The sequence below is a fragment of the Physella acuta genome, unplaced genomic scaffold (genome assembly GCF_028476545.2).
Source record: "Physella acuta isolate Inbredline_101_S28 unplaced genomic scaffold, ASM2847654v3 ptg000617l, whole genome shotgun sequence".
Lineage (NCBI taxonomy): Eukaryota > Metazoa > Mollusca > Gastropoda > Physidae > Physella > Physella acuta.
In genome coordinates this window covers 141980-159090 of record NW_026732136.1, presented here as the reverse complement: position 1 = coordinate 159090, position 17111 = coordinate 141980, and the positions used below count along the sequence as shown (strand labels likewise).

General features: G+C 37.8%; 1 protein-coding gene across 1 annotated transcript in view; it reads right to left on the bottom strand.

Moving 5' to 3' along the window:
- LOC131947954 (uncharacterized) overlaps positions 1 to 17102 on the bottom strand; it is a 21906-nt gene extending 4804 nt beyond the window's left edge. Inside the window, exon 1 of the mRNA XM_059309363.1 lies at positions 17016 to 17102. The gene's annotated coding sequence lies outside the window, so the exon portion shown is untranslated. The remainder of the gene's footprint in view (positions 1 to 17015) is intronic.
- Between the last annotated feature and the right edge of the window lie 9 nt (positions 17103 to 17111).

Here is a 17111-nt window from a genome sequence, read left to right as displayed (position 1 = left end):
GTATTGGCCAGATTTGTATGTTACTCTAAACCTGGCTGCCCCACGTGCTTCTAATCAGCCCAAATGTTTGATTAGTGAGCTACAGGCCGAAGTTAAGCTTGTATGTCCAACAGTTTTGCCATCCAGACCTGTTGTGTCTTATTCTGTTTAATCTCACCCAACAACCCCCACCCCTATCGTCACAAAAGGTCGACTCCCGTAATTTATATTTTTCTATTTAGGAAACACCACAACAATATTTTAATGGATCTGATGCATAAATTAGGTACCTTGAATAATTTAAAATAAATTGATCTATTTTTATAAAAGCGAAAAAAAAAACAGCTGCTAAAAATTCAGTTTTAAAAATTACTTGTTAAAAATGCAAGTGACAACACTTACAGCCAGAACTTCTTTCAGGCATTTCTAAACGAAGAACGCCGAAACGCGCCCACCCCCACCCCCCAATAGAAATTATATATAAAATATTATTTTACCAGTGTCCCCCCCCCCCTGCGAAAAAAATTCTGAAAGAAACACCGCTGTACCTTCGTCACACGTCGATACACAGTTTGTCCCTCTTCTCATCGAGTATGGACGATTTCTAAAAATAATGGACGGAATTTAACTAATCGAAGTTTCTCAAACTCGTAAGCTCAAATAAGCCTGCGGGGGAGGGGGTGTTAAGAAATGATTTCCATTAATATATGTGTAATTATACGTTTTTAAGAATGTAAATTAATGTGTTGCTTTAATTACATTTTAATTATAGACAAAAAATATTAAGCGAGAAGAAAGAACCTTCGACAACTGCGAGAGAAAGAACCTTCGCTAACAGCTATAACTTGAAGTGAGAAGCTCATTTTGGGGGTCCAAAGACTCAATATTTTTTGGTCTGCTCCAAGAATTAACTTAAAAAAAAACAAAAAAAACAATTGCTTCATCAGAAACTAAATTAATGTCTAGACATCGATACTAGCCTAGTAGAAACGATAGCAAACTGCCGATTTAATAGAAAAATCAGGTCCCAAAATATGGCTCTTAATCTGACTTTTTCCCGCGATTTTTATTTTTTGAACGCTATATCTACCTTCCCGTTTGTTCAATAGGCCAATATTGTAACATTCATTTAAGGTATTGATTCTTGTATTATAAAATCAGTATGTTGATATGTTAAAAGAAACCATTTATATCGTGTTGTTGTAAAAGGCTTTACATTATACGTTCGTGTATGTAAATAACAAATATACACGTGTATTTTTATATAATTCTAAAATAATCTAATTTTAATTATCTAAATAGACATAAAAAAAGCATGTGTCACTTACAAAATTTTAGTAAGTGTTAAATAGTGTTAATTTGCGCGATAAATTAGTACTTCAATTAATTTTTAAATAACTAATTAAAGATTTAATAGGTTATGTTGCGATGCCATCGTGTCGAGTTTAAAAGAAATCGGCCCGATAGAAGTGGTCGAAATTTTCGACACATGACAGACCAAGTAAAACGACGGAAGCATTAACTACGTAGAATTAAGTCATATAAAAGCTTGCAAAAACAAGAAATAAACCTAAGTACGTACGTGTCAAACATCTCTCAAGGTGAGTTTATACAAGAATATTGACCACACTATCCCTTCGCATGATGTGATTAAAGAATAAACCGGGAGTGATCTCCCCTAAACTTTCTCGAATATTCTTATATAAAATAACAGGGGATGGGAACTCGGGCTATAGACATGATTTTTAATCCATTTTAAATACTTAAAGTTTTAAAAATAGAATAAAATCTCGTAGACAAATTAATTGCACACCAAGTGAACGCGAAATAAAAAAGCGCATAATAGTGCGCAATATTATTATTACTTTTAAAATTTACATTAGTTTTTTGAGAAATCGGAAGTAGCGTAAAGTACTACTTCCAGTCAACGGAAATTACTCAAAATTTAATAGAAGGTAGAGAATTAGATCTTTTACTTACGTATGAAATTTCATTTATCAATCTGAAATAGTACTCAAGTTATAGGCTTTTGAAAAATTCAAAGTAGGAAAAGTACCACTTCCGGTTATCGGAAATCGCTCAAAAGTTGATACGGATCTACGATTTTGATTAAATACTTATATATGAAATTTCATCAACCTAGCTGTAACGGTACTCAAGTTATCGTGTTTACACACGGACACACACACACACACACACAGACATACGGACAAGATTGCAAAATTATGTTTTTCCGTATCAGTAAGATGCAAAATGTCGAGATTTACAAAAATCTCGATTTTTTTTTTTTGCACGATTACAAGACTTTCTCTATACTTCGTATATACGAGAAAGTAAAAAGTTAACTATAAGCATACTTCATCTGTGTCTAATAAAACTTTTGATGAAGGTGTATGGGGGGGGGGAAGTGGAAGATTCGCCTTAAATTAAATAAGTTAGTTTATTATATTTAACTTTAAATGAACATTTTGAGAGTACAGATTTTTCAAGATTTCGTATATTACCGCAGATTGGATACAATTATCAAAAATTCGATATTTTCCGTACATCTACGTAACACGTGCTCGGTCGGGCTTTAACATATAATTTTTGTTTGCGCTTGTATCCGTATAATAAATACGTATATATACTATTTAAAGCCATGTTTTCATGCCGCGGAGCTTTAAAAAAAAAAACAAGGGGTGATCCATACATGACGTCACTCTTTTTTGGACGATTTTTACCACCCTCTTCCCCTCCGTCACACATCGTCAAAAAAAGCCAGACCCCCCCCCCAAATGACGTCACATCTAATCTATTACAATTTATTAAATCAATTTTTTAAAACGCGAAATAACGCTAAATTCGTTTTCTAATATTGCTTTTTTAAAATGCAAAAGTGTGACGTCACATCATCTGAACTCCCCCCCCCCCCTCACCACACACCGTCACAAAATTACAGACCCCTCCCCTCTCTACGAGTGTGACGTCATTTATGGACAACCCCCTCCCCTTATCTATCTATCTATCTATCTATCTATCTATCTATCTATCTATCTATCTATCTATCTATCTATCTATCTATCTATCTATCTATCTATCTATCTATCTATCTATCTATCTATCTATCTATCTATCTATCTATCTATCTATCTAATCGTATATTAGATGTTGTTGGGAGAAGGGAAACAGGAAGTAGGTCGGGTCCACGTGGACGTTCACATGTTGATTTCAATTTTCTGATACAACAATTACCTATCTCTGTATAAAAATTGATATATTTATTAAACAGCAGTGTTGATCAGCTAAATATCTATCTATATTGATAAAGCTTCGTAATTTTGGGGTAAACGAGCGTCTTGAAATACATTAAGGCTGATGTTGAAGGGAAAGGAAACGAAGGTCGAGAACACGATAGGCCTTACGACTTATCATAAAGCTGATCAACACGAAGGAAATAAAACTGGAAAAAAAATTGTTATAGGCTTATAGGACAGGAAATAAATGAAATGTAAAAAAACGTTTATAGCAAAAAGGTACACACAAAATAAGAACATAAGACAAACTAGGCTATTTTTAAATAAGTAACAGCGAAAGTTGCCAAGATTTTCCATTTTTTTAAATGTGGCTTATTTTCTCAATGTGTTTTGGTTTCAATTTTAAATATTTAATACTGAAACGGAAATTACAATTTTTTAAAGGTCTTATGAATGACCAGATAAAAGCGATTGGTATTTTTAAAAGGATACAGCTAACAAAATATCTGGTGTAAAGTCAGGTACAGAACACAGATAACAAAATATCTGGTGTAAAGACAGGTACAGAACACAGCTAACAAAATATCTGGTGTAAAGGCAAGTACAGGACCAGATTACAAAATATCTGGTGTAAAGACAGGTACAGAACACAGCTAACAAAATATCTGGTGTAAAGACAGGTACAGGATACAGCTAACAAAATATCTGGTGTAAAGGCAAGTACAGGACCAGCTAACAAAATATCTGGTGTAAAGACAGGTACACGACACAGCTAACAAAATATCTGGTGTAAAGGCAAGTACACGACACAGCTAACAAAATATCTGGTGTAAAGACAGATACAGGACACAGCTAACAAAATATCTGGTGTAAAGACCAGTACACGACACAGCTAACAAAATATCTGGTGTAAAGACAAGTACACGACACAGCTAACAAAATATATGATGTAAAGACAGGTACAGGACACAGCTAACAAAATATCTGGTGTAAAGACAGGTACACGACACAGCTAACAAAATATCTGGTGTAAAGACCAGTACACGACACAGCTAAAAAAATATCTGGTATAAAGTCAGGTACAGGACACAGCTAACGAAATATCTAATGTAAAGACAGGTACAGGACACAGCTAACAAAATATCTGGTGTAAAGACAGATACAGGACACAGCTAACAAAATATCTAATGTAAAGACAAGTACACGACACAGTCAATAAAATATCTGGTGTAAAGACAGGTACAGGACACAGCTAACAAAATATCTGGTGCAAAGACCAGTACACGACACAGCTAACAAAATATCTGGTGTAAAGACAGGTACAGGATACAGCTAAAAAATTATCTGATGTAAAGACAGGTACAGGACACAGCTAACAAAATATCTGGTGTAAAGACAGGTACACGACACAGCTAACAAAATATCTGGTGTAAAGACAGGTACAGGATACAGCTAAAAAGTTATCTGGTGTAAAGACAGGTACACGACACAGCTAACAAAATATCTGGTGTAAAGACTCGTACATGACACATCTAACAAAATATATGATGTAAAGACAGATACAGAACACAGCTAACAAAATATCGGTGTAAAGACAGGTACACGACACAGCTAACAAAATACCTGGTGTAAAGACAGGTACACGACACAGCTGGACACAGCTAACAAAATATCTGGTGTAAAGACTCGTACATGACACATCTAACAAAATATATGATGTAAAGACAAATACAGGACACAGCTAACAAAATATCTGGAGTAAAGGCAACTGCAGGATACAGCTAAAAAAAATTATCTGGTGTAAAGACAGATACAGGACAAAGCTAGCAAAATATCTGGTGTAAAAACAGGTACACGACATAACTAATAAAATATCTGGTGTAAAGACAGGTACAGAACACAGCCAACAAAATATCTGGTGTAAACACAGGTAAAGGACATAGCTAACAAAATATCTGGTGTAAAGACGAGTACAGAACACAGCCAACAAAATATCTGGTGTAAAGACAAGTATACGACACAGCTGGACACTGCTAACAAAATATCTGGTGTAAAGACCAGTACACGACACAGCTATCAAACGATCTGATTTAAAGACAACATACAGGACACAGCCAACAAAATATCCGATGTAAAGGTTACACATTGAACAGCTAACCAAAAATGTAATGTAAAACCATGTTTTCAAGCGGCATAAGCTGCTAATCAATAATTTCTGGTTTAATAATTACCACCATTCAGGTATTACGCCTACATCTTGAACAAATTATCGTAACTCGAATATCGATCCCGTTCTTTCGCATCATTTCTTTTTCTAATTTACTTTAAATACTTGACTCGGGAAATCGATAACTGGTTAACTGGGGCGATTTCATTTCGAGTTTTTTGACGATCGATTGGAACAAATCGATTTGTTAAAGTTCTAACAGTTTGATAGAGTTCAGTTGGGTCCATGTTTTAGCAAGACCGGGGTTAACTGCGAGTTTTTTTTTTACATTGTTTGAATGTTGACGATTCTAACCTTACTAACATTTCATGTTTTAGCGTACGTAAGTAAGTGAAGTACCCTTTCAAACCTAACGGTCCATGGGGCAGGTGGAGGAGAGTTCGCCTGTTTCAGTGACCTCAGCATGTGAATAGATAATGTGGTCAGCACTATGCCCATTCGCCTTTACTTTCCCTAACTTGAGTTAGATACCCACCAAGGAAGTTCTACTGACACAAACTGGGGTTCGAACTCGAGACTTTCGGGTTATCAGTCGTATGCTTTACCATCCGCCGTTTTAGCGTACATTTTTAAAAAATTAAAAATGATGGCAATCTAATGTATCTACCATTTCACGTTTTGGCGCCTATAATTTGATTAGCAAATCACCTAACACACACACGCACGTTTAAAACAGCAGGCTTCACATGCGTTACAGTTACAAGTTACAGGCATCTATTCGCATTATTTTCCGCCATTTCTGACAGACCAGCAGAAATTTATGTTGTTTGATTAAATAAGGAAATAAATTGACGATCTGAAACCGCGCTATTGCACTAAGCACGATGCTTTATATAGATCTAGGCTGTATCGTATATTTTGTTAACGTTTGGGAAACTACACAGTGGTGGGTGACCGATGGGTATTTTAAAGTTCGAACAACATTCCACGGTTGTTAATAATCTTGCAGGTGCAATACACAAACGCACTTCAAATGTTAATCAGGTGTTTGATCGAACTGCAAGGTCTATTGCATTAACTATATGCAGAGTTATTAAGCTTTTAATTAAGTTAATGTATCAGTATATTCAAGACATTTTGGTAACAGTTACGTGAATAAATGGGAATGTCTTTCTTATCAACCAGATCTAAATACAATAACATTTTACTAAGAATGTTTACACAGCATTGACGCTGAGTGACTAGTATGATTTTATATGTAAACAATTAAAAACTGCTGCGTTTTTTTCCTAGGAAACAAACTGCACGCCACTTTCTAAAATAACTTTTTAAAAAACTGTTTAACAAAGAGAAGAGAAAATGTGGCAAATGAGCGTGTATTAAAAATGCAATATCGTGCAAGACTATATCACTGGTGGGTGACAACCATTTTGGTAAATAAATTGCAAGATAAAATTAGAAATCAAAGGTGCTTGAATTTCAAGCAATAGCCTTGGAAATAATGTTTTAGCAGGCCCAAATTTATAAACTGAGCTTTAAAGGTTATAAAACAGTGAAAATCGGCGTTAAAGGATGAAAGTAGCATAACGTGTTAAAAGTTGTCCAAACAATATATACTGAGAATTTAAACATGACACAAAAACGAAATTAAACGAACACTACGTGCTAACTATGTTAAAATGATGCATGTTAATGCAATGTGGGCGGAGGGGGGGGGGGGCTATATTGCTCTGTGACACGTGGACTAGAATATTTTAAAATTCGATGCAGATCTGGGCCATGGATGCTGCCAGGAACAAAGCGAGATGCGGGTGAGTGATGCATAGCCCCCCCCCCCCCCCTCCCTCATAGCATGAATTAACGGAGGCGTGTTAATGTTAGGGTTATATTTTGAAGCATTGTTTTAGTTTAAAATTAAAGGGTTTTTTTTCTTTCTTGCAAAATAATAATAACAGCTTGGGTTATTTTGTCTAGATCTATCTAGTTAAATAAATATACAGCATGAGTAAAATAGTTGTGGGCTAATAGTCATATAGAGCCTATAGAGACAATCGTAGGCTTATATACTACATAACTTTAAAACACCAATACAGTAAGAAACATAATATTTCATTTCACCGATCATAACAACTAATGAATAGGGTCAGAAGCCATCTCTGGTTTTATGTATAATTTATCCTAAAACATGCTGGTAGTCGCTACGGAATTGTAATTCTCATATTTTTAATTATAAAAATCATTATGCACGTATTTACATTCCCACTCTTTATTAATCACAATTGTTTGCTGACCTCAGTTCGTAAAATATTAATTTTAATGAATACATATTTATGGATTGGTTATATAGATCTAATTGCCGATTAAGAAATTCGGTACTTGCGAAAGGGTTGTCAGGTAGTATCGTTGTTTTTATTTTTGTGTGTGCTACTATCGCTGAGTTAACCCTGGTCCTGTGACTGATAAAAATAAAAGCAAAAACAATAGATCTACGTGTGTAGACGATAGCGTTCACTACACCTAATGCAGAGTTTCTTCCAGGCATCTCTTCGGAGAGGCAAAGCCCCCCCCCCCCCCCGAACGAAATGAAATTTATATAATTTATATAGAAAATATATACTTTTAACAGTGTCCGCCCTGTTGCAGACCAGGACTACGATGTTGCCGTCCGGTTGCTTAGTCGCCGGCCGAATACGTTGCTGACACTGGCTCGGGCACTAGCCAATAAGGCCGTCGTTGTCTAGGGGTATTTAATTATTCTACCCGAGTCAGCTACAGTGAAGTAATCAACGGAACAGGAGACCTTCTTAGTTTATGCTGTTTATTAATGTGCTGAATGCCTGTTCTGCTGAGCGAGGCTTCCCCTAACCGCTAACGTCGGGAGCGCTTGTGCGAGAGAGAGAGAGAGAGACTAACTAACCTGCCTGTATTTATACCCCTGTCTTAACCCCCTAGCTGTTCCCACGGGACAATGAGCTCAGAACATGTGACCTAACAAATTATCCCCCCTGGCGCTAACAACCCTGGCTACTGGTCAGTATAAAGACTACTATTGTCCTGTCAGAGCGGTCAGTCTCCTTTGAACGTGTCACCTACTGTCCATCCCTACTGTGTACCCTGTAATTATCTAATGAATAGGTGTTTGTGGGATTCTGACCTAACATACTCCCCCATACCCAGAGCAAATTGGGCTTTGCACTATTTGCCTAAAACTAGTTACTAAACTACTATTTTAACTTTTGCCTTCGCCCAGCAGATGATATATACATATAACTAAAATGTGTATACATACATTACAATATACATAATAATATATAATGCATATATAGGAAAAAAATATTAAAGAAAACAAACAAAACAAGCAAAGCTTAAAACAGAATCTACAACAGCAATTAGCACATTTGATGAAAAAATTAAAAAAAAAAGAAATATATAGTCTATATATATATATATGTTGCAACCAACGTTCAATAGCTCATGCACCCACTCATTCACGCAAAATTTAACTTTTTGGAGCCAAGTAGAACAATTATAAAATTTCAAGTGTGCTTGCATACTTTTTGTTTCTATTGCTATTAGTGATAACACATAGCGAGTCTAGCACTCACGCTTTCAAAATCCACCCCCTAGTACTCATTCTCTCTATTCCCTTGATAGCATGTCCGCTACTATATTATCTTTTCCTGGTATATGCTCTATAGTAAACTTAAATTCTTGTAACAATAGAGACCATCGAGTTAATCTAGAGTTGCTGTAACTACAGTTATTTAAATACTTCAAAGCTCGTTGGTCCGTTTGGAGTGTAAAGTGTACGTTGTTTAAGTACAGTGCTAACTTCCCCACTGCCCAGATAATGGCCAAACATTCCCTCTCAATTGTTGAGTACCTCGTCTCTCGCGGTAGCAACTTCCTGCTGACATATTTGACGGGCCGCAGCACCCCCTCTTTAGCCTGCAGTAGCACTGCGCCGATGCCGCGTGCTGAGGCGTCCGTCCTGAGTATAAACGGTTGGTTAATATCGGGCAGGACAAGGACAGGCTCTGAGTTTAAGTGCTCCTGTATCAGCCCAAGAGCCCTGTTGCACTCCTCTGTCCAAGCAACTCTCTCTGGTTTATCCCCCGCCAAAAGATTAGTCAATACACCCTTAAGATTGCTAAAGTTGGGGATAAATGTAGACTTTTCTGAGGTGCCATTACTCCACTTCCCCCTATATGACCAAGGAAACTTACCTGCTCAAATCCTAGTTCTACTTTTGACGGTTTTGTCATAATACTCTTTGTATTTTTCTTTACTCATTTCTGTAATTCTCGTGGCGTACCTACACGCAGACTGTAATTTTTGTTTTAAGTCAAGTAGGTGGTCGTATGCTAACCCAGTCTTACAGTCTCTAGTTCCTTCGCCTGTAAAAATGGACTTAAGTATGTTCATAGGTCCCCTAACTTTTCTACCGAACATGAGTTCGAAGGGTGAATAGCCAGTGATTTCATTTGGGACTTCCCTATAGGCGAACAGAGCTGCCGGTATAAATTCGTCCCAGTCTTCCTGTCTATCTGCTGTGATTTTTCTCAGCATTTCCTTGAAAGTACCATTCCATCTTTCAACTGCCCCATTTGACATGGCGTGGTACGCTGATGAATGCACCAGTTTAATACCTAGCAGCTTCGAAACCTTGTTGAAAATTTCCGACGTAAATTGGGACCCATTATCCGACAAGATAACTTCAGGGAATCCCATTCTAGTAAAAATTGAGACCAGAGCATCTTGAACCTCCGATGCAGTTATACTTTTGAGAGGTACCGCTTCAGGCCATCTTGTACATAGATCTATAGCCGTTAGGATAAACCCATTTCTCTTCTTTGTAAGCTTTAAAGGTCCTACAATATCAATGGCTAACTTGGCAAATGGTTGTCCAACCACTTGTGATCTACCTAGCGGCGCTTTATTGCCGATATTCTTCTTGCCTTTCTGGCATGTGTCACAACTGTAGCAGTACTTTTTTATGTCTCCAGCTGCGCCTGGCCATCTAAACTCTGAGAAGATCCGGGCTTTGGTTCTAGCCAACCCCATGTGGCCGGCCATGGGTGTGTCGTGGCCTAGTTTTAACACAGTATCTCTAAGTGCTGATGGAACGACTAAACGAATTTGATCTTCCCCTCTAATGTGTCCGACGACTTTGAACAACAAGCCGTCTACAATTGTGCACTTCTTATCGCCCTTTTTTGCAGACTTCCACCAATTTTTGAGGGTATCATCGTTGGACTGTTGTCTCCTAAATTCCTCAGCCGATACAGTTTTGCCTAGGATGTTATAAGTTTGTTTCCCATCTAGTTTGTTCTTATTTCTGGCTTGCCCTCTTGTTTCTACAGCAGCGATAATACCAAGGTCTTCGTTAGATGGAGGCTTGGCTCCCCCTACATTGCCGACTATAAGGTCTGCAGGGGGGTCATCTAAAAGGACGGCTAGAAACTCTCCAGTAAGATAAGGAGTTTCAATGCTCACCAACGCTCTAGGCACTCTCTTGCTGTCACCGTTGGCTGTCTTAATCGTCATCCTACCACGATTCCATCTACTTCTGTCCACTAACTGTTTCCTACACGCTATTACTACAGAGCCTGTGTCGCGCAAAACAGTAACTGTCTGATTGTCTAATTTTCCAGAGACGATAGGTAGTTTTCCCTTAAAACGTTTTTCCCACTGATCGCTAACTATGTTCCCTATTGGCAAGGTAAATTTCATTTGGTTGATACACTGTTCACAATCTTCGCACTCTCCACTAAACTCGGGGACTAGTCATCTTTCTTTGTTTCTAAAACTGACCTTCTTCTGTTTGTTTCTGCTCTTATCCACCTTAGGTGATTTATTACGCCCCTGTCGTTGTGTCCGTTCGGTATCAACATTACAATCAGCTGCTATATGGCCCCTTAAGCCGCATGAAAAACATTTAGTTTGTGGTCGAGGCGAGTTGTTATAAGTCCGAGTAGTTTGTCGAGATGGACCCGGTGACTGGACATAACTATCACTGTCTGAGTCAGAATTCTGTCTATGTTTTGTGAATTGTGATCGACGAGGACCAGAGTTGTCCCTAGGATGGTGTCTGTATTGCGGTGATTTCGAGCTATGTGTGTTGTGTCTATAGCTGTGTCTGAAGTGCGGTGAATTTGATCTACTAAGACGTCGGTCATCTTTTAAGACTGATTGCATTGATTCTGCTATGGTAGCTATAAGCTCTGTCGGTGCATCTGGTGAGTCGCCTAGCTGCTTCGTCGGGAATATAGCGAAATAGTTGTCACACTGTTTCTCCACCTCGTCAACAGTCCTAGGGTTATGTATTAGAATGTGTTGTCTGATATCTTCACTTACTGTCCTTAAGATTTTATCTTTAAGAATCAGATCAAACAGACCGTCATAAGTTTTCTCTATCCCGCTTAGTTCGACCCATCTCTTCAAATAATGTCTAGTTCTCCTAATGTAGCTTCCTGGTTTGTCCTCAGAGTTGGGTTTGGATGAGTTAAACCTATTGCTGTAGCCTGACTCTGTCAGCCCAAAATGTTTCAGAACTTCTCGTTTTAATTTGGTGTAGTCTTCTTCTGCTCCTAGCTCAGTTAACCAGGCATCACAGCCTCTGTCTAACAGGACTTTCCTGAACTCATGGCACCAATATCTATGATCTAACCCTACCTCTCTAGCTTCTCTTTCAAAAATATCTATCACTACTTCCATGTCCATTGGACCACCGTTACTTTTTAAACCAATCAGCTTGAGACGTGGGACATATGATTTTGTTTGTTCAACTACCCGTTGGTTACACAAACTTTGTTGCTCCAGTTCGAGGGTTTTTAATTTAACCATTTCTTCTGATTCTATTCTCAGTTTTTCTAAATCTCTCTTAGCCTCTCGTTCGGCTAACTCTATCTTTAGTTTTGTTTCCTCTCTATGTTTTTCTTCTGCTTCTGCTAGTTTATTTTCAGCCCACTCTAATAGTTTACTCCCTTGGCAAATTTTATACTTCTGACCCAATGCCAAGTAATAGCCAAGCGACAATTTATCTTCACCGCTCATTGTCACAGTCACGGTGGGCGTGTCGGGTAGTTTCTATTGGTCGAAATGAAAGACGAACAATGTCAAGTAGTGGTCAGTGAAAGTCCAGGTACGCAACTAGGCGGAAGGGTTAATTGCGGTCCGTGTAGCGTGACCAGCGGGGGTGTACGTCTGACACGTCTTATTCAAATGTACGACCTATTGTAACTACAGCGGTTAAGGTTACGCCCACTACAACGCTAGCAGGTAACAACTGTTTGTGACGCTTACGCCGAGACTGCCGTGTATGCTTTATGTTAACGAAAAATTCCCAACTAGCCTACCTAGAAACCCCAGTAATGGCAACTCAGGAAGTTTACTTAACCTCTACGACTATAGAGAATTTCACGCGGGTATATCTAACCCCAATGGTAGAAGAAAACCAGAGTAAGTTGCTTGCCGAGAGCACCGCACGAGGGCTGATACAAAAGGCACTTACCCCAGAGTGTGATTGTAGGTCAGGAGTGCTGGTCCAATATATCAGCAGGCTGCTGCACCTTCACACGCTCACACACAAAATACACTTGGCTTCTGGGTTGGTAGACTAAAGGACATCAACGATGAGTTCGGTGGACATCAGCGTAGTCTTCACACGGCTCACTTCGTGACTTGCTAGACTCTGGCCAAGGAACACTTCGTATGGGAACGTTGTTTACGGACGTCTGTTGCAGGAACAGCTTCTAACACGGATAGCGTCTTGCGGGAACGGTTGTTACGGGAGCTCGTTGCACAGTACAGTTTAGTTTACAGGAACATCCAATACAGGAGCAGCTGGTACCAGAACAGTTTCGTACAGGATAGCTTGATACGAGGGCAGTAACAGTTCTTGCAGGAACAGCTTCTTACTGGAACAGCTTCTTACTGGTACAGCTTCTTACAGGAACAGCTTCTTACAGGAACAGCTTCTTACAGGAACAGCTTCTTACAGGAACAGCTTCTTACTGGTACAGCTTCTTACAGGAATAGCTTCTTACTGGTACAGCTTCTTACAGGAACAGCTTCTTACAGGAACAGTTGCAATAGCGACAACTTGTGCAGGAAAAATATCATGCGGGAAGCTTCGATCTTGTGAGAGGCCCTTATGTCCGATAGGACGAGTCCCCAGATGTTGCAGACCAGGACTACGATGTTGCCGTCCGGTTGCTTAGTCGCCGGCCGAATACGTTGCTGACACTGGCTCGGGCACTAGCCAATAAGGCCGTCGTTGTCTAGGGGTATTTAATTATTCTACCCGAGTCAGCTACAGTGAAGTAATCAACGGAACAGGAGACCTTCTTAGTTTATGCTGTTTATTAATGTGCTGAATGCCTGTTCTGCTGAGCGAGGCTTCCCCTAACCGCTAACGTCGGGAGCGCTTGTGCGAGAGAGAGAGAGAGAGACTAACTAACCTGCCTGTATTTATACCCCTGTCTTAACCCCCTAGCTGTTCCCACGGGACAATGAGCTCAGAACATGTGACCTAACAAATTATCCCCCCTGGCGCTAACAACCCTGGCTACTGGTCAGTATAAAGACTACTATTGTCCTGTCAGAGCGGTCAGTCTCCTTTGAACGTGTCACCTACTGTCCATCCCTACTGTGTACCCTGTAATTATCTAATGAATAGGTGTTTGTGGGATTCTGACCTAACACGCCCCCCCCCCCACGAAGAAAGTTTACCCCCCCCCCCCGAAGATTTCAAGTGCCCCCCCCCCCGGAGAAAAAAGTCTGGAAGAAACACTGACCTAATGTGAGAGCCAGAAATTTTCTTGAAACGTGAGCAGGCCTATATAAAGTTACATTTACAAATCTAATTTTCCCATAATTTAAAAAACAAAACGCGTTGGTAGGACACAATGCAAGTCAGAAAAATGGACTATGTAAAGATTAGCCTTTAGCCTAGTGAAAATCGGCGATAAAGGATAGAGGAGACGTAACTTGTGCCCGTGACATGAAATCTAGGCCAAGATCGGAATGTGAGGAGGCTTTTGCTTGTGGAACCATAGACCTATATCAGATAATCATAGAAATTCGATAAAAATAATTACGTTACCAAAGCAATATTGTATGAATAAACATGCATTTGTTTAGCATTATGTTTATTTTACTTAGATCTACCTTAATGTGTGTGTGAAATGTGTGGTGGTGGTGGGGGAATGTGGAAAATGTAATTAAAAATGGAATACCGTGCAAGTCTATGATCACTGGTGGGTGACACCCATTTTGGTAAATAAATTGCAAGATAAATATAGGAATAAAAGGTGCTTGAATTTCAAGCAAAATTCTTCGAAATTAATAATTTAGCGGGCCCAAATGTATAACCTTAAGCCTTACTTAAAGCCTTTAAGTGGCTTTAAGTAAGGCTAAAGGACTTAAAGGTTATAAAAACATATGTCGCAAAACTTAAATATGAAAAGAAATGCGATATATAGCAAACATATTGGCGCAGTATAAATATAATTTTAAATACAAAAAAATAAATGAACTTCGATATACTATGCCAAAGATTCAAGAAGGCAATAAATATTTTGCAAGAACAGAAGTACACCCAATCCAGCTGCACTAAAGGAAAAGGCGCTGCTTTACTTGGCCTACTTAACCCAATTTCTTCCGCGGCAAACTACTTCAATTGTGATTGGTCTAAAATTAGCCAGAATTCGTACTTCATATTATGATTGGTCGCCGAACGAAAAAATAGGTCAACATGACCCGAGATAGCCATTGGGCCTGGAAGATAAAACACTATGGCATGGCCTAATCAATATAATATAGGCTAGATCTAGCTTAAGTTTACCAAAGTATATATTTAGTATATAAATACTTGAAATGTTCGGCACTGTCACAATGTATACATTTTCTCTCTTCGACAAAAGTTTTAAAACGAAATTAATCATCGAAAACAATTCTTGCGTTAATTGGGAATCTTTATGCCGACGAAATAGCACGGATTTTGTGTTCATATGACGACATATGATGATATAGAATCTAGATCTAGATAATATAGATCTAGATCTTGATAATATAGATCTAGTTAACTATAGATCTAGTCATCGCAATTTATAGCCTAAAGTCCTTATTAACGTAATCACGCGACAAACAAATACAATTCCTATTAATAACCCTAATTAATGACAAATAATGACGTACTAGCGTAATCGATATTACAACATCCAAGTCAAATGCTAAAAAATTAAGTGATCTAGATCTAGAGATCTAGATCACTTAATTTTTTAGCATTGTTTTATTTTAAAAGCTCATTTGGGTAATATTGATTGCACACATTAGTTGATTTTTTTTTTTGGTAACAATAATGTTTCTTTCTGACTGATACACGATCCAAGACTTTTAGTGAAGACATTAAATTAATAGAAGTCGAGATATGAATTTTTATCGGGGATGGGGTTATCAATTTTAGACAAGGTCTTAAAAATATTTGTTATTATTTAGCGTTATTTGTACTTTTAATAATAATACACAAATAAGTATGAGATGAGAATTTAAGACTCTAGGTAACAGTAATGTTACAATTCTAAACAACATTTCATTATATATTATGGGATTGTGAATTACTTTATCTTTATAGATCTTGATTCTGTTAGGATATTATTTTTAAAAAGCATTTTAGTGGTTTTACAGTATGAACTCTAACCCATATGTAGAGCAATAATTATCAACATAAACTAGGTAGAGTAGTTTAGACTTGAGAGCATAGTAGAACATGGAGTAAATTTGATATACCAGTATATTTAGTATGATAAAACAAAATTGGTCAATTATTCTAATAAGAATACAGAAATGACCTATTTTAATTCTTACATATTGAATTCGATTTTTGACAGATGGTCTATTACTAATATTAATATTTAATATTTGTAGGCCTAACCTAATTATATTATTAGATCTATCTCAATCTGTATAGATCTTGATCTATTTCTAGCAGTTAGTTTAACGCAATCAAGTTTATTTTAAAAATCTTTCTTAGGTCTAGAATCTAGATGTGATAACATACCAATTCAAAGAGAAGTCCTTTCCCTATGAAAAAAATCACAATGGTGTTATATCCACTATTACGTCACTGAGGCAAAGGACGTTTGCTCCAGCCCAGGAACTAGAAATATAGCACTTTGGCGAAAATCTAAATGTAAAGATACGGTGACCCATATATTGCATCGATGATGACCTCAAAATACTAGCCAGGATGGTTATCCGCGGTTTTGGAAAAATCTAGAAATAAAAATAAATTACATTTTACAATGTTGATACACATTAAAACAATACACAAGTGCAGTAAACAAACATTAGCTGTGTAAAATGCTACCACTACTGCAAGGCGCTATGGAGTATAACTAAGTGCCTGACCTAGTTATTGCCTGAACAAAGCAAAATGCGGCTAAGCGGAGGCCTACAAAAACGTCAAACTGGGTAAACCCGTGAAAAATGCCCCCGATTTTAAAAAAAAATTAATATTATTAAATTTGTATACGAGGCGCTAGTTATGTTTAAATATCGTTATCTGATTGAATTAATAATTTATTTACTATAATGCTATTTTAAAAAACAATATATAATCATAACATTACCAATGACTAGGTCTTGCTGGATCCTATGGCCGTGTTTCTCTCGTGGGTGACCGACTTTTCTCCATCTCCACATGACCCACTTTTGTCTCTTTGACC